Source organism: Bombina bombina, chromosome 2, assembly GCF_027579735.1.
Source record: "Bombina bombina isolate aBomBom1 chromosome 2, aBomBom1.pri, whole genome shotgun sequence".
Taxonomy (NCBI): domain Eukaryota; kingdom Metazoa; phylum Chordata; class Amphibia; order Anura; family Bombinatoridae; genus Bombina; species Bombina bombina.
The window spans coordinates 958,320,902-958,345,732 of NC_069500.1; the positions used below are offsets into that span (position 1 = coordinate 958,320,902).

At 35.1% G+C, this 24,831-nt stretch overlaps 1 protein-coding gene across 3 annotated transcripts in view; it reads left to right on the forward strand.

The window, feature by feature from the left end:
• BMPR1B (bone morphogenetic protein receptor type 1B) overlaps positions 1 to 24,831 on the forward strand; it is a 729,768-nt gene that overhangs the window by 392,505 nt on the left and 312,432 nt on the right. For all 3 annotated transcript variants that reach the window (XM_053703451.1, XM_053703448.1, XM_053703450.1), the window contains one exon: positions 66 to 136. The gene's annotated coding sequence lies outside the window, so the exon portion shown is untranslated. The remainder of the gene's footprint in view (positions 1 to 65; positions 137 to 24,831) is intronic.

Genomic DNA, 24,831 nt, shown 5'->3' on the forward strand with positions numbered 1-24,831 from the left:
AGGGATATCTGCAGAAGAAGGAATCACACTGGTTCTGATTTCCAATTTCTCTTTTCAACCACCAGGTTTAGATATCTCCTTGTGAATTGTCAAGCTTCGTTCTGCAAATTATGATAAGGCAGGCGTGAAGCACAAGGTAAGCTTTTCTTATGACAGTTGTTTGCTGATTTTCTATAAATGAATATGTAATAAACTATATATGCTTCTGAAATATGCCTGTATCACTGAAGTTGTAAATTTTAGATGCAATATTAGAGATTGTGTGAATTGGTGTCACTTTATATAATGTTTTTACACTCTAATGTTCAGCATGTGCTTAGATGCTCTAGATTGTAATACAGATAGCTAATAAAAAGTAAATCACAGGCATAATTACATTATAATTTAGAGCATATATGGTAGAATACTTGAAATTATAGAATTTTAGTAATTACCCACCACTTATAATTGATTTTGCATTTTCCTGATGATGTGTGTTGATGGCTTTGTTAATATATTGGTTTTGATTTGCTGTCTGAATGATCACATTACACATCGTATTCTATATATCTGCAAATTTACCCAGGTAATGTATTTATTTAATTTGATGTAGTTTCATCTTTCTTTGTAGTTGTTCCATTACAGGTCAATTGAATTAATTCTATGGTTTTACACATGTTATGCAGTTATCGTTGTTTGTTCAAACTACTACCAATAGTTTCTTATTCCACCTGTGTGCTGTGTCCAGTGGGTGCTTTCTCTCTTGTTACTGAAACCTCTTTTTTAATCTAAGGAAGATCCGACTTCCTAAACACTCCAGTGACTCAATAGGATACCATAACCCTTACGATTTGTATTTCATGAGAGAATACTCTCACTTTATATTATTTACCTATGTATATTACAACCTATAGTATCATTTTCTAAACAGAACACAGAAAACCTGGGTATGAAAAGGAGCTTAGTTTCATAAAAAGTATTTTTTTGGTCATAAAATAGTTTTATTAAAAATACAATATATTTTTATGTGGCCTGGTTTCCCAATCTGGGCACATGTAAACTATGGTTGGGGTTGGGGTTTAGGGCGAGAAGTGGCACAACCGAGCCCTAGTGCAAAAAATGTTGTTGCACATATAATCATCAATAATAAAAGTAGTACTAACAATAATAATAATAACAGTAATAATAATATTACAAGTTAAAATATTGATTTATGTATAAATACAATCGTTTTTACTCAATAAAAAAGTTACAGAATGTTGCCAGCTAAACAACCAAATGATAACTACTGCCCCTGTATGCCAGTAAGTACTGATAGATACCCCTGCAGCCCATTTTATGCCAGCTATATACCCAAGGGAGATCTCAGGGCATATTCATGCTCCTGCAGCTATCCTTTGGCAGTTACATTTCCCAGAAAGCCCTCAGTTCAGATGTCAGCTATATGCCCAAATGAAACCTCAGATAAGATGTGTAACACCAGGTCCCCCATTATATTAGCTTTATGCCTAAATAAAAATGAATGTCATATGCATGGCCCCTGCTGCCCTCTCGTGCCAGCTATATGTCAACACTACATTTTGTATTGGATGCATGGCCTCTGCAACCCCTTATACCAGCCATATGCCAACATCAGATTATTTATCAGTTGTATGGCCCCATATACCAGATCTATGTAAATATTAGACATTGTATGTCTATTGCATGGAGTTTGCAGACCCCTTATCGCATATATATTCCCACATTACACCTTGTGTCAGATGCATGGCTCTTGCAGTCCCTTATATCAGCTACATATCCACATTAATCTTTGAACTAGATTTATCAAAGAGTGAATGCCCCAATCAGTTGCACTCTCCCTCATGCAAGCCTTCAATTGATATTTATGAAGCCGCAGTTTAAGCCGCTGCTTCCTATACCTGTTGTGTCACCTCAGAGGTGGGAATTTTAATTTAATTTTAAATATCTTTCTAAATTATTTTTATTATCTAGTTTGTGTCCTTCTCTTTGCATCCTTTGTTGAAAAGTATACCTAGGTAGGCTCAGAAGCTTGTGATTGTTGGCTGCACCTATATGCCTCTTTCAGCTAGTTCCTTTTAACAAAGGATACCAAGAGAATAAAGCAAATGTGATAATAGAAACAAATGAGAAAGTTGTTTTAAAATGGTATGCTCTCTCTGAATCATGGCATAAACATTTTGGGTTTCATGTACCTTTAAATTCACTCCAAACTAATCTAACCAGCATGATTGACTAGCCCTGCTCAGGCACAATTGGTTGTACAAGAGCAGAGGATGTCTTTGCAAAAAAATCTTCTTGTGTACTGATAAATACAGGCAGTTAATGTCCTGCGGCCATTTCAGCAAAGTGTCCTATTGACTGTTATACCAGGAACTTGAAAGAAAATAATGCACAGGAGCCCTATACTCACCCAATAACAGCATCCTCTTGTAACCAATTCATGTCCAACCATTTAATGTGAGGGACCACCACATGCTATTTTTAATCTTATGGAGACACGTAGACAAACTGATATTGACTGACACACCTACACCTCTCACTGCTATAGTAAATGCATTGCCTGGGATCCCTGTGCTTAAAGGGACATGATACCCAAATGTTAAAGCACATGAAAGTGATGCAGCATAGCTGTAAAAAGCTAACTAGAAAATATCACCTGAACATCTCTTTGTAAGAAAAGGAAAACAAATGTATCTCAAATTTGCTAAGTATTCACGCCCCAGTGTAAAGAGACTTTAAGCGGCCAGTCGGGATGCTTGTCCCAGGACTTTCTATGGAGTATGCATCTGTTATGTGCAGACACAGTCATGTTATTTTCCTATTCAGTTTAAGTAAGTTCTATGAAATATCATGAAATCACAGCAAAGGCAAATCAATACCTCAGCACTGCTGATACTGATTGGCTATTGTTGTTTTTGGGGGGTTTTTCAACTTGTTCTTACCCTGGTGAGCTGAATTTTTTTTGAGGTAAAATATCTTCCTTTTTTATGTAGAGATGTTCAGGTGATATTTCTTGTCAGCTTTTTACAGTTATGCTGCATCACCGTCAAGTGATTTAGCATATGAATATTTTCTTCCTTTAACTAATCCACATTCACCAAATATGCACTGACAGGTCTTATCCATCAAAAAATAAGTGTATTAATAATAAAACATTGTGAAATGAAGAAGGCATCAGAAGGTACTGAAGCATTATGTCAATGTTTTATTGTTGGTAAAGCTATTTTTTTTTATTATATTAGCAAGACTTGTAAGTGTCTGTTAGGTTCTTGTCTGGAGGTAGGCAAATTTACTAGAGTAAAAAAAACAACAACATTTTATTATATCTATATTATGCATGTCGTGATCTCCTGTAGAAGGTGAATCTTGTGTATTGGGAATATTTATCAATATTCCTCATGTTTAATAAAGTAGTAAGATATTTAAAAAGTCAACCAATATGTTTGTTATTAAAATAAAATAAAATAACCCTACTACCAGATTATACACCAGCAATACGTTTGCTACATAACCAATCAACATACTTTATGAGAGGTAAAGCCCCGGAATTGGGAGGTATGCTCTGTGTACCGGTAAACTCTCCAAATATCCAGGATTGCTCTCCTCCCTCTACAGCTTCTTCTCCCCTTCTTGCCAGCCACCATTCCCTCTAAGGTTTGCGCATCTGGAGATGCATATATACAGTATGTGTCAATATATGTAAACATGTATTTCTGTGTTTATATGTTTATATATGTCTGTAAATACTTATATACATATATAAATAAATATATATATATATATATATATATATGTGTGTATGTGTCAATATATGTAAACATGTATTTCTGTGTTTATATGTTTATATATGTCTGTAAATACTTATATACATATATAAATAAATATATATATGTGTGTCTATATATGTAAACATGTATTTCTGTGTTTATATGTTTATATATGTCTGTAAATACTTATATACATATATAAATAAATCTATATATGTGTGTGTGTCTATATATGTAAACATGTATTTCTGTGTTTATATGTTTATATATGTCTGTAAATACTTATATACATATATAAATAAATATATATATATATATATGTGTGTGTGTGTCTATATATGTAAACATGTATTTCTGTGTTTATATGTTTATATATGTCTGTAAATACTTATATACACATATAAATAAATATATATATGTGTGTGTGTCAATATATGTAAACATGTATTTCTGTGTTTATATGTTTATATATGTCTGTAAATACTTATATACATATATAAATAAATCTATATATGTGTGTGTGTCTATATATGTAAACATGTATTTCTGTGTTTATATGTTTATATATTTCTGTAAATACTTATATACACATATAAATAAATATATATATGTGTGTGTGTCTATATATGTAAACATGTATTTCTGTGTTTATATGTTTATATATGTCTGTAAATACTTATATACACATATAAATAAATATATATATGTGTGTGTGTCTATATATGTAAACATGTATTTCTGTGTTTATATGTTTATATATGTCTGTAAATACTTATATACATATATAAATAAATATATATATGTGTGTGTGTCTATATATGTAAACATGTATTTCTGTGTTTATATGTTTATATATGTCTGTAAATACTTATATACACATATAAATAAATATATATATGTGTGTGTGTCTATATATGTAAACATGTATTTCTGTGTTTATATGTTTATATATGTCTGTAAATACTTATATACATATATAAATAAATCTATATATGTGTCTGTGTCTATATATGTAAACATGTATTTCTGTGTTTATATGTTTATATATGTCTGTAAATACTTATATACACATATAAATAAATATATATATGTGTGTGTGTCTATATATGTAAACATGTATTTCTGTGTTTATATGTTTATATATGTCTGTAAATACTTATATACACATATAAATAAATCTATATATGTGTCTGTGTCTATATATGTAAACATGTATTTCTGTGTTTATATGTTTATATATGTCTGTAAATACTTATATACACATATAAATAAATCTATATATGTGTCTGTGTCTATATATGTAAACATGTATTTCTGTGTTTATATGTTTATATATGTCTGTAAATACTTATATACACATATAAATAAATCTATATATGTGTGTGTCTATATATGTAAACATGTATTTCTGTGTTTATATGTTTATATATGTCTGTAAATACTTATATACACATATAAATAAATCTATATATGTGTCTGTGTCTATATATGTAAACATGTATTTCTGTGTTTATATGTTTATAAATGTCTGTAAATACTTATATACATATATAAATAAATCTATATATGTGTGTGCGTCTATATATGTAAACATGTATTTCTGTGTTTATATGTTTATATATGTCTGTAAATACTTATATACATATATAAATATATATATATATATATGTGTGTGTGTCTATATATGTAAACATGTATTTCTGTGTTTATATGTTTATATATGTCTGTAAATACTTATATACACATATAAATAAATCTATATATGTGGGTGACTCTATTTTGAGGAATGTGTATTTAGGTGAAAGTAAAGGAGAAACAAGGGAGGTTAGATGTCTTCCAGGAGCTACTGCTCACAGGGATAGGAATCGTATTTTGAGAATTGTTAAGGCAGCAGGAAAGGGAAGTGAGTTGGATGTGATTGTTCATTTAGGAACAAATGATCTGGCTAGTAATCATGTTGCTGCTGTTCAGAAAGAGTTTTGTGACCTAGGTAATCATTTAGAGACTGTGGCATCAACTCTATCATTTTCTGCTATTTTACCTGTGTATGACCAGGAAGCAGGAAAGATGGAGCGGATAACAACATTTAATTCTTGGTTAGATAAGTGGTGCAGGGAACGAGGATTTGGTTTTATTGGCCATTATAGCTCTGTTTGGAAAGATACTAGGTTATTTAGGAGAGATGGCTTGCATTTGGATGCTAAAGGAACAGAGTATCTGGGAGAGGAGTTCAAATACTTTATTAGAAATCATTTAAACTAATAAAGGGGGGTAGCATTAATATATCCACCTGCCCCCCACAGCATGCCAAAACTGTTAGTCCAAGTAACAATTCTAGAAATTCTAGTAGAAAAATTCTTCTTGCCATGAGCACAAATGCTCGCAGCTTAGGAAATAAATTACATGAACTCATTTCAATAATGACTAGGGACAACTTGGATTTAGTAGCTATAACAGAAACATGGTACAATGATTTGCATGACTGGGACATAGTCATACCTGGATACAGGTTATTTAAAAAGAACAGAGTAGGAAAGAAAGGTGGAGGAGTTGCTTTGTATGTAAATGAAAATATAAAGGTTACTGAAATTGTAGGAACAAATGATGAGGTGGAAAGTATTTGGGTGACTTTGGAAATTGGAGATAAAAATGTTTTTAGAATAGAGGTTGTATATAGGCCTCCATTGCAGGATGAAAAACTGGACAATCTGTTATTAGATGAAATAACCAAAATGACCATGAAGGGTAAGGTTATAGTACTGGGGGACTTTAATTTGCCAGATATAGACTGGAAGATTCCTTCTGCTAGATCGGCTAGAAGCAGGTATATTCTTGAATCTCTGCTAGGGGAATCACTTGAACAATTAGTCAAGGAACCAACTCGTAAGGAAGCTATATTAGATCTAATACTTACAAACAGTGATACAGTTTCAGATGTGTCTGTAGGTGAGAACTTAGGATCCAGTGATCATCAATCTGTTTGGTTTAGTATTCATGTTCAGGAACTGTACACCCAGACTAAAACAAAAGTTTTAGACTTTAGGATGGCAGATTTTTCATTAATGGGAGAATACCTAAAAAACTATTTAAAGGGGAAAAATCTTATTACAGGGGTTCAAGAACAGTGGGAATTTGTGAAAGGTGCCATTTTAGATGCAACCGCACACTGTATTAGACATGTCTGTAAAAGTAAAAGAAAGCGGAAACCAATTTGGTTTTCCAAAGAAGTAGCACATGCTGTAAAGACAAAAAAGATAGCTTATAAAAATTACAGACACACACAAGCAGATGATGATATGAAAATATGGAGACTCCAACAAAAAAAGACTAAGCAGTTAATTAGGAAGGTTAAAGCTGATGCAGAAGAGAAGATAGCACAGTCAGTAAAACATGGGGACAAAACATTCTTTAGATATATCAGTGAAAGAAGAAAAAATAAGGTAGGAATAGTAAAATTGAAATCAGTTGATGGTAGAATAATAGAAGGAGATAAGCAGATTGCAGACTGTCTCAATGATTACTTCTGTTCTGTTTTCACTAAAGATTGTGAAGATACAATGTCTACATTAAGGGATGCTATGCAAAATAGAAACAAGCTTAACAGTAATCTTTTTACAGAGGATGAGGTTTTGTTAGCATTATCAAAAATAAATGTTACAAAGGCAGTGGGTCCTGATAATATTCATCCAAGGGTTTTAAAAGAACTTCGTTCAGTGCTAACTGTCCCATTAACTGATCTGTTTAATCAGTCACTATTAACAGGAGCTGTCCCAGATGATTGGAGAATAGCAAATGTAATACCTCTTCATAAAAAGGGCAGTAGAGAAGAATCTGGCAACTACAGGCCAGTTAGTTTAACTTCAGTAGTAGGGAAATTAATGGAAAGCCTCTTAAAGGAAAGAATTATGACTTACATAAAGACAAACAATTTAGAGGACCAAAATCAGCATGGTTTTACTTCAGGGAGATCATGTCAGACTAATCTAATTGACTTCTTTGATTATGTAACAAAAGTATTAGACAAGGGAGGAGCAGTTGATGTAGCATATCTAGATTTCAGCAAAGCATTTGACACCGTCCCACACAATAAACTTATTCACAAACTATATCTCCTTGGTCTAGATTCAAAAATTGTGAACTGGGTGGAATGCTGGCTTAAGGACAGAAAACAAAGTGTCTTAGTAAATGGAGTTCATTCAGCAGAGGGGGCTGTTACTAGTGGTGTTCCTCAGGGGTCAGTTCTGGGGCCTGTTTTGTTTAACATATTTATCTGCGATATCAGCAAAGGGCTACAGGGGAAAGTATGTCTCTTTGCAGATGATACAAAAATTTGCAACAGAGTGGATGTTCCAGGGGGGGTAGACAAAATGAGAAGTGATATACAACAATTGGAGGATTGGACAAACGACTGGGATCTAAAGTTTAACACAGCAAAGTGTAAAATAATGCATTTAGGGAAGAAAAATCCAAATGTTAATTACAGACTCAATGACACTTTACTGACTGTTACAGACGAGGAACAGGACTTGGGAATTATTATTTCAGATGATTTAAAACTTAGTAAACAATGTAGTAAGGCAGCGAGTAAGGCTAGCAGAATGCTTGGATGTATTGGTAGAGGTATTTGCAGCAGAAATAGTAAGGTTCTTATGCCACTTTATAGATCATTAGTTAGGCCTCATCTTGAGTATTGTGTGCAGTTCTGGAGGCCATATCTTCAGAAGGATATTAACAAACTTGAATCTGTGCAAAGGAGGGCTACCAAAATGGTACATGGTCTAAAAAATAAAACTTACCAGGATAGGCTCAATGACCTAAATATGTATAGCTTAGAGGAGAGAAGGGAAAGAGGTGATATGATAGCAACTTTCAAGTACATTAAAGGGTTTAGTAAAACTGAGGCTGTGGGTATTTTACATAAAATGGAAAATTCAAGAACAAGGGGTCATGAGCTCAAGCTAAAGGGTAGTAGATTCAGGAGTAATTTGAGGAAGCACTTCTTTACAGAAAGAGTGATTGATTTATGGAATAAACTTCCTCAAGAGGTAGTAGCAACAAACACTGTGGGGGACTTTAAAAATGCATGGGACAAGCATAGGGCTATCCTACGAACTAGATAAGTTTATACTGTTAGGTAAGGTGGGGCAGACTTGCTGGGCCCATGGCTCTTATCTGCCGTCAATATCTATGTTTCTATGTTTCTATATATGTAAACATGTATTTCTGTGTTTATATGTTTATATATGTCTGTAAATACTTATATACATATATAAATAAATCTATATATGTGTGTGTGTCAATATATGTAAACATGTATTTCTGTGTTTATATGTTTATATATGTCTGTAAATACTTATATACATATATAAATATATATATATATATATATATATATATATATATGTGTGTGTGTGTCTATATATGTAAACATGTATTTCTGTGTTTATATGTTTATATATGTCTGTAAATACTTATATACATATATAAATAAATATATATATGTGTGTGTGTCTATATATGTAAACATGTATTTCTGTGTTTATATGTTTATATATGTCTGTAAATACTTATATACATATATAAATAAATATATATATATATATATATGTGTGTGTGTGTGTCTATATATGTAAACATGTATTTCTGTGTTTATATGTTTATATATGTCTGTAAATACTTATATACATATATAAATAAATATATACATATATATATTTAGTCAAGTATATGTGTGTATCTCTATGTTAAAGCCCTTTGTCTGCCATTTTTTTCTAACACCTGAGACCTCATATCTTTGAGCCCTTATAACTTTTTTGTGTAATATTTTATTAGATTGTGTCATTATGAGTGTAACTGTACCTTTAAATGTATTTGTATGTGTTTTGTGACACATTTTTGTTTTGCAAAACAATTAACCAGAGCTCTGAGGACACAATATCCAGAAGAGCCTTAAAGGGACAGTTTAGTCCAAAACAAACTTTCATTATTTAGATAGGGCATGTAATTTTCAACAATGTTCAAATTGACATCTATCACCAATTTTGCTTTGTTCTCTTGGTATTCTTAGTTGAAAGCTAAATCTAGAAGGTTCATATGCTAATTCCTAAGTCCTTAAAGGCCGCCTCTCATCTCAGGGCATTTTGACAGTTTTCACCACTAGAGGGTTTTAGTTCATGTGTTTCATATAGATAACACTGTGCTCATGCACGTGGAGTTCCTAGGAGCCAGCACTGATTTGCTAAAATCCAAGTCTGTCAAAAGGACTGAAATAAAGGGACAGTTTGCAGAGGCTTAGATACAAGGTAATCACAGAGGTAAAAAGTATATTATTATAACTGTGTTGGTTATGCAAAACTAGGGAATAGGTAATAAATGGATTATCTATCTTTGAAATTAATAAATATTCTGGTGTAGACTGTCCCTTTAACTTCAATTGTGCTCAAGTGATAGCATTTACTTTCAACTTGTAATACGAGCGAAACACCCGATGCGTGCAAAGAGATGCGATAAAACCCTTTTTGCTCATGCGTAACTGTTAGTGCGCCACTCGTAATCTGGCCCTAGGTTTGTAAAATGAGCACTAAGGTGTTACTGGAGAACCCCTGTGGTTAATAAATACCCCACCAAGTTGGAAAAGATTCAGTGAGGGTTACTGGAGAATGGTTGTGGCTATTAAATACCCCATTAAGTTTGAAAAGGGTTCATTGGAGACCGTTTATTGCTATTTAAAGGGCCAGTAAGGACAAAGTTTCATGATTCAGAGAAAGCATATAATTTAAAAAAAAAAACTAACTTTCCAATATATTTCCAATTTAAAACATGTACATTCTTCCTAATGGCAGTAAACTAAAAAAAAGCTGTAATGTATTTTGCACATTACAGTAAATACAATTCTCGGATTGCTTAGTAAATACTAGTAAAGTTAAAATAACTTGAAATGTAGCTCGTATCACTACTCAGGCAAGCATAGGTATGCATTTACTGCAATGTTTAGTTTGCTGTCCCTTTAAAGGGACACTCAAGTCAAAATAAACTTTTATGATTCAGATAGAGCCTGCGGTTTTAAGACACTTTCCTATTTACTTCCATTATCAGATTGTGCACAGTCTTTTTATATTCAAGATGATCCTACTGAGCATGTGCAAAAGCTCACAGGGTATATGTGTACTTGTCTGTGATTGGCTGATGTCTGTCACATGATACAGGGGGACGGAAAATGGGAGAAAAAATTATTTTGTCAGAAAAAAATCTACTGCTTATTTGAAATTCAGAGTAGGTGTTAAATCATTGTCTTTTTTATTATACATTTCTTAATTATGTATTTCTACTGCATTAAGTGGTCCTTTAACAAATTATTTTCTATGACTGTCTGCACTTGCAAGTTAGCAGCCTTTTGTATTTTTTAAAGTTTAGCATATACAAAATAAAGACAATTTTAAGTTAGTTCAAATTAGGCCTCCTGTAATAAATATGCATCACTATAAGACACAAATCTTTACCAAAAATTACAAAATGATATATTTTAACATGAATTTGTGAAGCCTCGCCTACAAAACCCCGCCAAATGCCCAACAGCCTCAAAATGTCCAGGAATTATCTGGGTAAAAGGGGGCAACCTAGCTGTGAGCCCAGAACTTGGAGCAGATAAATGTTAGCAACCAAGGTTGGAAATGCATAGAAAGCCAAGTAACTTGTTTCAGTCCCCTATGGCAGAAGTAGGGGTAATATCTGGTATAGTGTTTTCCTACACTGTTGCAAGCAGGTAGCTGACTGGAGGGGCCTGGTTTCCTCTGCTTTTGCACAAGAGTTACAGCTTGTGGAAGGGTTTTTTTCTGTTTCATGTAGGTCATTTACTGAGGGGACAGGCTTTGCTCCTCTATTTCAGGCAGGTAGTTGACTGATGGGGGTTTGCTTTTGCTGTGGATGGAGAGTTACACACTTGCAGGATAGGCTTTCTTCTTCAGCTGCAGATGGGTGACTGGTGTGGTAGGATTTCCTCTTCTGTTGCAGGCAGACTGCTGGCTGTTTGGGATGCTTTTGTCTATAGGTGAAAACTCCTCCTAGCTGTGCTGATTTGCATAACTAATTATGTTACATATACATTTATCATGTTTTTTTTGTTTTTTTTTAAAGGAACAGTCAAGTCCAAAAAAAATCTTTCATGATTCAAATAGGGTATGTAATTTTAAACAATTACATTTATAATTTACTTTTATCACCAATTTTGCTTTGTTCTTTTGGTATTCTTAGTTGAACGCTAAACCTAGGAAGTTCATATGCTAATTTCTTAGACCTTGAAGGCCGCCTCTAATCTAAATGCATTTTGACAGTTTTTCACCACTAGAGGGCGTTAGTTCATGTGTGTCATATAGATAATATTGAGCTCACACACATGAAGTTACCTAGAATTGAGCAATGAGTGGCTAAAATGCAAGTCTTTCAAAAGAACTGAAATAAGGGGGCAGTCTGTAGTGGCTTAGATGCAAGGTAATTACAGAGGTAAAACGGGTATTATTATAACTGTGTTGGTTATGCAAAACTGGGGAAAGGGTAATAAAGGAATTATCTATCTTTTTAAACAACAAACATTCTGGTGTTGACTGTCCCTTTAATGGTTTCCCCCATACACAGCAGAAATACCAAGTATACAGAGTTATTATACATCATACATTACCCACACTAGCCATTTTAAAGTAGAGTGATGCCAGTAAAAATACTTGCTAGGCGGCAACCCTAGCTCTTACAAATGTATCTAGTGTCTCGTTTTTTTTTACCAATCCTGCGCTATTATTGTTGCGTTGCTTCAGTTCCATTCCTGTAACATCTAAATTGTTATTTTTACAGCCACCTCCACGCATTGGACTTTTGTCCTAAGAGCCTCATTTTAACTACATGTCTCCTCCAAATGAGAGCACCTGGGCTATCTTGTTGTATGCTTCTTTATTATGGTGGAAATGCATACAAAATATCAGCAGTTCTAAAAAGTGCTGAACAAATGCTCTTTTCCAGTGTGTTTTTCTTTCCATTACACAAAATAAATTTGAACAGTTTCCAGCGAACATTAATGCTTCAGACTTCATTAGTCTTGGTGTTTGTGTACTCCCACCCATGTAGTAATTTAAGCTTTAGGTTAGCTGCGACACAAGAGATCCATACATTAGAATATGACCTGTAAATGTGTCATGCATCAGCTTAGGACGGGGAATGCATTGCAAAACACATTTTAAAAAAAACAGTTTATCTGCCTTATGCATGATATTATGTCTTGCAATTTGTTTAAAAAAAAGTCAAATTTGGCAAGGTTCCTTTTGTGGTTTGTGTCTTCATTTTTGTCTCTTATTGAACATAAATTCTGTATTTATAGACAGTGTTTTTGCTTTCATGAGCAATGTTAATAGACTAGCATTTTAGCAAGATAGCTGTAGTTTACAGTCCTGATTTTGAAAGCCAGTTGCAATCAAGAATATTGTTTATAACTGGTCACATGTTGCATTTCTTTAACACTTTCCAATTTATCAAAGTCAGACAAATAAGAATGAAAGTGGAGGGTTAAAGTATCAATACAAGATCAGATAAAACACAAACCCAAGATTATGGAATTTTTTTGTATTTTGGTTTTTTAATATTCTCTCCTAAATAGATTTAAATTTTTTTTTAAATGGCTTTAATAGGGAATATAAAGGCATTTTTAATTTGTCAATTTACAAATTATTCTTATTAAAGGGATATGAAACCCATTTTTTTTCTATCATGATACAGATAAAGCATTCAATTTTAAGGCAACTTTATAATTAACTCCTATTATCATTTTTTTTTAATTTCATTCTCTTGGTATCTTTATTTTAAAAACAGGAATGTAAGCTTAGGAGCAAGACTATTTTTGGTTCAGCACCTGAGTAGCACTTGTTGATTGGTGGCTAAATGTATAAAGAATTAATTCCATTTACATTTTAGAATGACATATGGGGTGAATTTATTAATGTGCGAGCGGATATGATACAATGTAGCGAATCATGTCCACCGCACATCGATAAATGCTGACAGCATACGCTTTCAGCATTTATCATTGAACCAGCAGTTCTTGTGAACTGCTGGTGCAATGTCGCCCCCTGCAGATTCGCTGCCAATCGGGGTGTTAATCAACCCGATTGTATAGGATTGGGTTGATTTCTGTCTGCGGTCTCATAGCAGGCGGACAAGTTATGGAGCAGCGATCTTTAGACCACTGCTTCATAACTTCTGTTTCCAGCGAGCCTGAAAGCTCGCACGGAAACGGGGCGTCAAGCTCCATACGGAGCTTGTTATATCCGCCCCAGAGTATGTATTTAAAAAAGATCTAATTTACTATTATAATCAAAAGTACTTATTTTTCTAGGATCCCTTAGTTGAAATATTGCTCCCTTGCATGAGAGTAAATATGTTTTGCTGAAATTGTAACTTGCTGTTCTGTTGTGGAAAGGAGCTAAATAATAATAATAATAAAAAAAAGTATACCAAGAACAAGAAGTAAATGTGTCAACAGAAGTAAACTGAATTGTTTTATTTAATTGGCCGCTAGCAGGGGCTGTCAATCAACCCAATGGTATTCTTTCGGGTTGATTTCTGTCTGCCGCTTCAGAGCAGGCAAACAGGTTATGGAGCAGCGGTCTTTAGACAAGGGGCATCAAGCTCTATACAGAGCTTGATAAATTGACCCTATGAGGTTGGTTTGATAGACTTTTTTTGGCTAAGTGCCATAACAATTTATTTTTCTAATTTTATTTTCATTCAGAATATTACAAATCTGCATTTTATCCTTGTAACCTTTTCATATCAGTAGCATTAGCTGAGGATAGAAGATATATTCTGCTATAAGTATCTAGTTATTGTTGTTGCTGTTCTCATCAATACCATATTTATCATTTAGACATGTATATGTACATAAGTAAAAGTACACAATAATATTGATTCATAAAAAATCCTGATACATACAACAGACTAAACAAAGCCAACGGGCACAATGATACTAAGGTTTTACTCTCTAGTTCTGTGGAATATAGTCAAAGCGAAGCAGTTCCTTACAGACAATAGTTCCTCACAGGCACCCTCTAGTGGCCTTTCTCAGATAAAAGCATGCTTAAAGGGACAGTCTACTTCATGTTTTTAATTGTTTAAAAAGATAGATAATGTCTTTATTACCCATTTCCCAGATTTGCACAACCAACATTGTTATAGTAATATATTTTATAATGTCTAAAACTCTAAATCTATGCCTATTTCTAAGACGACCCTGCAGGCGGCCTTTATCTCAGTGCATTTTATTCGCTTTTTGCAGCAATATATTCATAGTTAATGTGTGCCATATAGATAACACTGTGCTCACTAATGTGGAGTTACTAATGAGCCCACATTGATTGGCTCAGTGCTGAGGTAACAAGTATGTTAAAGGGAAATTAAACCTAACTTTCTTTCATGATAAACACACAAATTTAAACAATTTTGCAATGTACTTCTTTTATCTAATTTACTTTGTTCTTTGTTATCCTTTGTTGAAAAGCATATATAGATAGGCTCAGAAGCTGGGAGCTAGCTACTGATTGGTGGCTGCACATATATGCCTCTTGTAATTGGCTTACCAATGTGTTTAACTAATTCCTAGTAGTGCATTGCTGTTTCTCCAAGAAAGGATTCCAAGAGGATGAAGCAAAATTGATAATAGAAGTACATTGGAAAGTTGTTTACATATGTATGCTCTTTCTGAATCATTAAAGGAACATTAAACCCAATTCTTTTCTTTCATTATTCAGATAGAGAATACCTATTTAAACAACATTCAAATTTACTTCTATTATTTAATTTGCTTCATTCTTTAGATATACTTTATTGAAGAAATAGCATGCACATGGGTTAGCCAATCACATGAGGCATTTATGTGCAGCCACCAATCAGCAGCCTCTGAGCCTATCTAGATATGCTTTTTAGCAAAGTAAGCAAATTAGATAATAGAAGTAAATTAGAAAGTTGTTTAAAATTGCATGCTCTTTCTAAATCATGAAAGAAAAAAAATTGGGTTTCATGTCCCTTTAAAGAAAATGTTTGGGTTTAATGTCCCTTTAATATTACAATGTTGCCTATGCAAAGCTGAGGAATGGGTAATAAAGGGCTTATCTCTATTTTTAAACCATAAACATTTTCAAGTAGACTGTCCTTTTAATTTCAGGGGATCCACAATAATTCATTCCTAGAGGTGTCTTTTGGTTCTCTTTATATATTTAAGCCTTTAAAATGTTTGATGACTAAAGTACTGTAGTATGAGAAAAACTGAACAAGAGTGTTCCATTTTATCAGAACATAAACATTCTTCTCCCAAAGTATCTTAATGCTAAAGGTATGAAGGGTTTAGAAGGCTACAATGTAGCTGTATGCCATTCCATACTGGAATGTATTGGTAACATTCAAATCTATCTGCCCTCTGACAGTTCTGCTGCATCTGTTCCAGCTTGAATGATGACAGGACAGGAGATTTAGCTGTACAGGGGATAGAACAAGGTAGATGTGAGCTTGCTTTCTCTCTTGCCAAGTTGTATAAAATAGCACAGTTTCTTCATTTAAAGGTCACTGTAGCCACACACTAAAGCAATTTTAAAACTGTACTTCTCCTTAAAGGGACACAGAACCCAAATTTGTTCTTTCATGATTCAGATAGAGCATGCAATTGTAAGCAATTTGCTAATGTACTCCAATTATCAATTGTCTTCATTCTCCTGCTATCTTTATTTGAAAAGCAAGAATGTACGTTTAGAAGCCGGCCCATTTTTGTTTCACAACCTGGGTTGTCCTTGCTGATTGGACATCACCAATAAACAATTGCTGTCCAGCATACTAAACCAAAAAATGTCTAGCTCCTTAGCTTAGATGCCTTGTTTTTCAAATAAAAATAGCAAGAGAATTAAGAAAAATTGATAATAGGAGTAAATAAGAAAGTTGTTTAAAATGACATGCTCTTTCTGAATCATGAAATAAAAAAAATGGGTTTAGTATTCCTTTAGTTTATGTTATTATTTATAAGTTTATATTTATTTATAAGTTTATATTATTATTATTATATATATATATATATATATATATATATATATATATAATGTATGTATTCCTAGCTCCTAAAAATAATGTGTATCTGACTTCTTATTATCCTAGCAAGTTTGCGTTTCATATAAATTTGTCAGCATCTGTACTTAAAGGGACAGTATACTGTAAAATCGTTTTCCCTTAATGTGTTTTCAATAGCTTTTTTTTTACCAACTGCAGAGTAAAAAATGTATGAAAATTAGCTTTTTAAGGTTTATTTGTGAATATTAAAGCTCCGATTTTGTGTTTTGAAGCCACAACCTAATAAAATGGGTTGAGCTTGTAGGTATAATCAGATCTCATTACTGTATCACATTGTGTACATAACATGTTTCTTAATCTTATATCTGTCCTTAAAACAATCACCAGTACTTGGAGAGAACAATGGAAAATCAACATTTTATTACCTTATCTCTGCTATATCCTACTGGGAGTATAATTTCTTCTGCTGGCTGTGTTTACAAAGCTTATCTATAGCTGGGACCTGCGGCCACAAACTTTCAGAATAGGTGGGGATACCACATGCTAAATCAACTATTTCAAATGCCAATATAAGGGTAAAGGATCTACTTGTAAACAATTTAATATACTCCAGCAGGTAAAGTGGATCATTGGGAACAAATTAAAGGGGAGAAAACTTTTGAGTAAACTGTCCCTTTAAAGGGATTGTAATCACCAAAAATGTTATTGTTTAAAAAGATAGATAATCCCTTTATTTGCCATTCCCCAGTTTTGCATAACCAACACTGTTATAGAAATATACCTTTTATCTCTGTAATTACCTTGTATCTAAGGCCTAGATTTGGAGTTTGGCGGTAGCCGTGAAAAACAGCGTTAGAGGCTCCTAACGCTGGTTTTAGGCTACCGCCGGTATTTGGAGTCATTCAAAAAAGGGTCTAACGCTCACTTTTCAGCCGCGACTTTTCCATACCGCAGATCCCCTTACGTCAATTGCGTATCCTATCTTTTCAATGGGATCTTTCTAACGCCGATATTTAGAGTCGTGTCTGAAGTGAGCGTTAGAAATCTAACGACAAAACTCCAGCCGCAGATAAAAGTCAGTAGTTAAGAGCTTTCTGGGCTAACGCCGGTTCATAAAGCTCTTAACTACTGTGCTCTAAAGTACACTAACACCGATAAACTACCTATGTACCCCTAAACCGAGGCCCCCCCACATCGCCGACACTCGATTAATTTTTTTTCACCCCTAATCTGCCGACCGCCACCTACGTTATACTTATGTACCCCTAATCTGCTGCCCCTAACACCGCCGACCCCTATATTATATTTATTAACCCCTAACCTGCCCCCCACAACGTCGCAGCCAGCTACCTACAATAATTAACCCCTAATCTGCCGACCGCAAAGAGCCGCCACCTACATTATAGCTATGTACCCCTAATCTGCTGCCCCTAACACCGCCGACCCCTATATTATATTTATTAACCCCTAATCTGCCCCCCTCAACGTCGCCTCCACCTGCCTACACTTATTAACCCCTAATCTGCCAAGCGGACCGCACCGCTACTATAATAAAGTTATTAACCCCTAATCCGCCTCATTAACCCTATAATAAATAGTATTAACCCCTAATCTGCCCTCCCTAACATCGCCGACACCTAACTTCAATTATTAACCCCTAATCTGCCGACTGGAGCTCACCGCTATTCTAATAAATGTATTAACCCCTAAAGCTAAGTCTAACCCTAACACTAACACCCCCCTAACTTTAATATAATTTTAATCTAACGAAATTAATTAACTCTTATTAAATAAATTATTCCTATTTAAAGTTAAATGCTTACCTGTAAAATAAATCCTAATATAGCTACAATATAAATTATATTTATATTATAGCTATTTTAGGATTAATATTTATTTTACAGGTAACTTTGTATTTATTTTAACCAGGTACAATAGCTATTAAATAGTTAAGAACTATTTAATAGCTAAAATAGTTAAAATAATTACAAATTTACCTGTAAAATAAATCCTAACCTAAGTTACAATTAAACCTAACACTACACTATCAATAAATTAATTAAATAAAATACCTATAATTATCTATAATTAAACCTAACACTACACTATCAATAAATAAATTAAATACAATTCCTACAAATAAATACAATGAAATAAACTAACTAAAGTACAAAAAATAAAAAAGAACTAAGTTACAAAAAATAAAAAAATATTTACAAACATTAGTAATATATTACAACAATTTTAAACTAATTACACCTACTCTAAGCCCCCTAATAAAATAACAAAGCCCCCCAAAATAAAAAAAATGCCCTACCCTATTCTAAATTACTAAAGTTCAAAGCTCTTTTACCTTACCAGCCCTGAACAGGGCCCTTTGCGGGGCATGCCCCAAGAAGTTCAGCTCTTTTGCCTGTAAAAAAAAACATACAATACCCCCCCCCAATATTACAACCCACCACCCACATACCCCTAATCTAACCCAAACCCCCCTTAAATAAACCTAACACTAAGCCCCTGAAGATCTCCCTACCTTGAGTCGTCTTCACCCAGCCGAGCCAAATTCTTCATCCAAGCGGAGCAAGAAGAGGTCCTCCATCCGGTAGAAGTCTTCATCCAAGCGGGGCAGAAGAGGTCTTCCATCCGATTGAAGTCTTCATCCAAGAGGCATCTTCTATCGTCATCCAGCCAATCGGATTGAACTTGATTCTGATTGGCTGATTCCATCAGCCAATCAGAATATTCCTACCTTAATTCCGATTGGCTGATAGAATCCTATCAGCCAATCGGAATTCGAGGGACGCCATCTTGGATGACGTAATTTAAATGAACCGTCATTCGTCGTTCAGTCGTCGGCCAGGATGGATGTTCCGCGTTGGATGTCTTCAGGATGTTGCCGCTCCGCTCCGGATGGATGACGATAGAAGATGTCTCTTGGATGAAGACTTCAATCGGATGGAAGACCTCTTCTGCCCCGCTTGGATGAAGACTTCTACCGGATGGAGGACCTCTTCTTGCTCCGCTTGGATGAAGAATTTGGCTCGGCTGGGTGAAGACGACTCAAGGTAGGGAGATCTTCAGGGGCTTAGTGTTAGGTTTATTTAAGGGGGGTTTGGGTTAGATTAGGGGTATGTGGGTGGTGGGTTGTAATGTTGGGGGGGGGTATTGTATGTTTTTTTTTACAGGCAAAAGAGCTGAACTTCTTGGGGCATGCCCCGCAAAGGGCCCTGTTCAGGGCTGGTAAGGTAAAAGAGCTTTGAACTTTAGTAATTTAGAATAGGGTAGGGCATTTTTTTTATTTTCGGGGGCTTTGTTATTTTATTAGGGGGCTTAGAGTAGGTGTAATTAGTTTAAAATTGTTGTAATATATTTCTAATGTTTGTAAATAATTTTTTAATTTTTGTAACTTAGTTCTTTTTTATTTTTTGTACTTTAGTTAGTTTATTTCATTGTATTTATTTGTAGGAATTGTATTTAATTTATTTATTGATAGTGTAGTGTTAGGTTTAATTATAGATAATTATAGGTATTTTATTTAATTAATTTATTGATAGTGTAGTGTTAGGTTTAATTGTAACTTAGGTTAGGATTTATTTTACAGGTAAATTTGTAATTATTTTAACTATTTTAGCTATTAAATAGTTCTTAACTATTTAATAGCTATTGTACCTGGTTAAAATAAATACAAAGTTACCTGTAAAATAAATATTAATCCTAAAATAGCTATAATATAATTATAATTTATATTGTAGCTATATTAGGATTTATTTTACAGGTAAGTATTTAGCTTTAAATAGGAATAATTTATTTAATAAGAGTTAATTAATTTTGTTAGATTAAAATTATATTTAATTTAGGGGGGTGTTAGTGTTAGGGTTAGACTTAGCTTTAGGGGTTAATACATTTATTAGAATAGCGGTGAGCTCCAGTCGGCAGATTAGGGGTTAATAATTGAAGTTAGGTGTCGGCGATGTTAGGGAGGGCAGATTAGGGGTTAATACTATTTTTTATAGGGTTAGTGAGGCGGATTAGGGGTTAATAACTTTATAATAATAGCGGTGCGGTCCGCTCGGCAGATTAGGGGTTAATAAGTGTAGGCAGGTGGAGGCGACGTTGTGGGGGGCAGATTAGGGGTTAATAAATATAATATAGGGGTCGGCGGTGTTAGGGGCAGCAGATTAGGGGTACATAGGGATAATGTAAGTAGCGGCGGTTTACGGAGCGGCAGATTAGGGGTTAAAAATAATATACAGGGGTCAGCGATAGCAGGGGTGGCAGAATAGGGGTTAATAAGTGTAAGGTTAGGGGTGTTTAGACTCGGGGTACATGTTAGGGTGTTAGGTGCAGACGTAGGAAGTGTTTCCCCATAGGAAACAATGGGGCTGCGTTAGGAGCTGAACGCGGCTTTTTTGCAGGTGTTAGGTTTTTTTTCAGATCAAACAGCCCCATTGTTTCCTATGGGGGAATCGTGCACAAGCACGTTTTTGAGGCTGGCCGCGTCCGTAAGCAACTCTGGTATCGAGAGTTGAAGTTGCGTTAAATATGCTGTACGCTCCTTTTTTGGAGCCTAACGCAGCCATTCTGTGGACTCTCAATACCAGAGTTATTTTAAAGGTGCGGCCAGAAAAAAGCCAGCGTTAGATACGTGGGTCGTTACCGACAAAACTCTAAATCTAGCCGTAAGCTTCTGCAGACTGCCTCCTTATCTCAGATCTTTTGATAGACTTGCATTTCAGGCAATTAGTGCTGACTCTTAAATAACTTCACGTGCATGAGCACAGTGTTATCTATATGAAAAACATGAACTAACACCCTCTAGCTGTGAAAACTGTCAAATCCATTCAGATGAGAGTCTGTCTCAAGATTAGAAATTAGCATATGAGACTTCCTAGGTTTAGCTTTCAACTAAAAATAACAAGAGAACAACGCAAATTTTATGATAAAAGTAAATTAGAAAGTTGTTTAAAATGATATGCCCTATCTGAATCATACAAGTTTAATTTGGACTTTACTATCCCTTTAAAGGAACAGTCTACTCCAAAATTGTTATTGTTTATAAAGATAATCCCTTTATTACCCATTCCCCAGTTTTGCATAACCAACACTGTTATATGAATACACTTTTTACCTCTGTAATTACCTTGTATCTTGGCCTCTGCAGACTGACCCCTTATCTCAGTTCTTTTTACAAACTTTTTGCATTTTAGCGAGTTAATTCTGACTCATTAATAATTCCACGGAAGTGAGCACAATGTTTTCTATATGACACATGAACTAGCAGTATCTAGCTGTGAAAAGCTATAAAAATGCATTGATAAAAGAGACGGTTTGTAGTGGCTTAGAGACAGGCAGACATTTATAGTTTTAAAGGTAGTGATGTCGTGAACCTAAAAATTTGGGTTCACGAACGGCGGACGTGAACTTCCGCAAAAGTTCGCGAATGGGCGAACCGGGAGAACCGCCATAGACTTCAATAGGCAGGCGAATTTTAAAACCCACAGGGACTCTTTCTGGCCACAATAGTGATGGAAAAGTTGTTTCAAGGACACTAACACCTGGACTGTGGCATGCCGGAGGGGGATCCATGGCAAAACTCCCATGGAAAATTACATAGTTGATGCAGAGTCTGGTTTTAATCCATAAAGGGCATAAATCACCTAACATTCCTAAATTGTTTGGAATAACGTGCTTTAAAACATCAGGTATGATGTTGTATCGATCAGGTAGTGTAAGGGTTATGCCCGCTTCACAGTGCGCAGTGTAGGTGATATACCTGCCCTGACCATGCTTTGCAGACCAGGTATCAGTGGTCAAATAGACCCTTGCCCCAACACTGTGTGCCAGACATGCCATTATAGCAGACTTATATGGCTTTGGCGTTGCTTTTTGGTAATTAGAAGGCTGCTAAATGCCACTGCGCACCACACATGTTTTATGCCCTGCAGTGAAGGGGCTAATTAGGGAGCATGTAGGGAGCTTGTAGAGTTAATTTTAGCTTAAGTGTAGTGTAGTAGAAAACCCAAAGTATTGATCTAGGCCCATTTTGGTATATTTCATGCCACCATTTCACCGCCAAATGCGATCAAATAAAAAAAAATTGTTCACTTTTTCACAAACTTTAGGTTTCTCACAGAAATTATTTACAAACAACTTATGCAATTATGGCATAAATGGTTGTAAATGCTTCTCTGGGATCCCCTTTGTTCAGAAATAGTAGACTTATATGGCTTTGGCGTTTCTTTTTGGTAATTAGAATGCTGCTAAATGCCACTGCGCACCACACGTGTTTTATCCCCTGCAGTGAAGGGGTTAATTAGTGAGCATGTAGGCAGCTTGTAGAGTTAATTTTAGCTTAAGTGTAGTGTTGTAGACAACCCAAAGTATTGATCTAGGCCCATTTTGGTATATTTCATGCCACCATTTCACCCCCAAATGCGATCAAATAAAAAAAAATTGTTCACTTTTTCACAAACTTTAGGTTTCTCACAGAAATTATTTACAAACAACTTATGCAATTATGGCATAAATGGTTGTAAATGCTTCTCTGGGATCCCCTTTGTTCAGAAATAGCAGACTTATATGGCTTTGGCGTTGCTTTTTGGTAATTAGAAGGCTGCTAAATGCCACTGCGCACCACACGTGTTTTATGCCCAGCAGTGAAGGGGTTAATTAGGGAGCATGTAGGCAGCTTGTAGAGTTAATTTTAGCTTAAGTGTAGTGTAGTAGACAACCCAAAGTATTGATCTAGGCCCATTTTGGTATATTTAATGCCACCATTTCACCGCCAAATGCGATCAAATTTAAAAAAAACTTAAATTTTTTCGCAATTTTAGGTTTCTCACTGAAATTATTTACAAACAGCTTGTGCAATTATGGCACAAATGGTTGTAAATGCTTCTCTGGGATCCCCTTTGTTCAGAAATAGCAGACATATATGACTTTGGCATTGCTTTCTGGTAATTAGAAGGCCGCTAAAGCTGCTGCGCATCACACGTGTATTATGGCTAGCAGTGAAAGGGTTAATTAGGTAGTTTGTAGGGAGCTTGCAGGGTTAATTTTAGCTTTAGTGTAGAGATCAGCCTCCCACCTGACACATCAGACCCCCTGATCCCTCCCAAACAGCTCCCTTCCCTCCCCCACCCCACAATTGTCCCCGCCATCTTAAGTACTGGCAGAAAGTCTGGCAGTACTAAAATAAAAGTTTTTTTTTAGCATATTTACATATGCTGTGGTGTAGCATCCCCCCCTTAGCTCCCAACCTCCCTGATCCCCCCCAAAACAGCTCTCTAACCCTCCCCATCTGCCTTATTGGTTGTCATCTTGGGTACTGGCAGCTGTCTGCTATTATTTCACAGTCAAAAAAGTGTTGTTTTTTTTTTAATGTACACTACTGTTACACCAGATATGAGTGGTGGCACTGGGCAAGTGGGCACAGTATACGCTGTGAGCCTGACACAGACGCTGGCAGGCAGGCAACTGCAAAAAAAAAAAAAAAGCAGACTGATGTTCTAGCCCTAAAAAGGGCTTTTTGGGGTGCTGTCCTTACAGCAGAGATCAGATGAGTCCTTCAGGACTGTAGTGGACACTGAATACACTAGCCTAGCTATCCATTTCCCTATTAAATCAGCAGCAGCTATACTGTCCCTCCTCTCACTAAGAATGCAGCTTCCAAATGAATCTAAAATGGATGCTGTCCAGGAGGTGGGAGGGTCTGGGAGGGAGTATCTGCTGCTGATTGGCTGTAATGTGTCTTCTGACTGTGAGGTACAGGGTCAAAGTTTACTCAATGATGACGAATAGGGGGCGGATCGAAAATCGCATATGTTCGTCAGCCGAGGTGAGTGCGAACATGCTATGTTCGCCGGGAACTATTTGCCGGCAAACTATACGCGACATCACTATTTAATGGTTATAAAGTATATTAATATAACAATGATGGTTGTGCAAAGCGAGGAAATGGGAAGAAAAGGCTTTA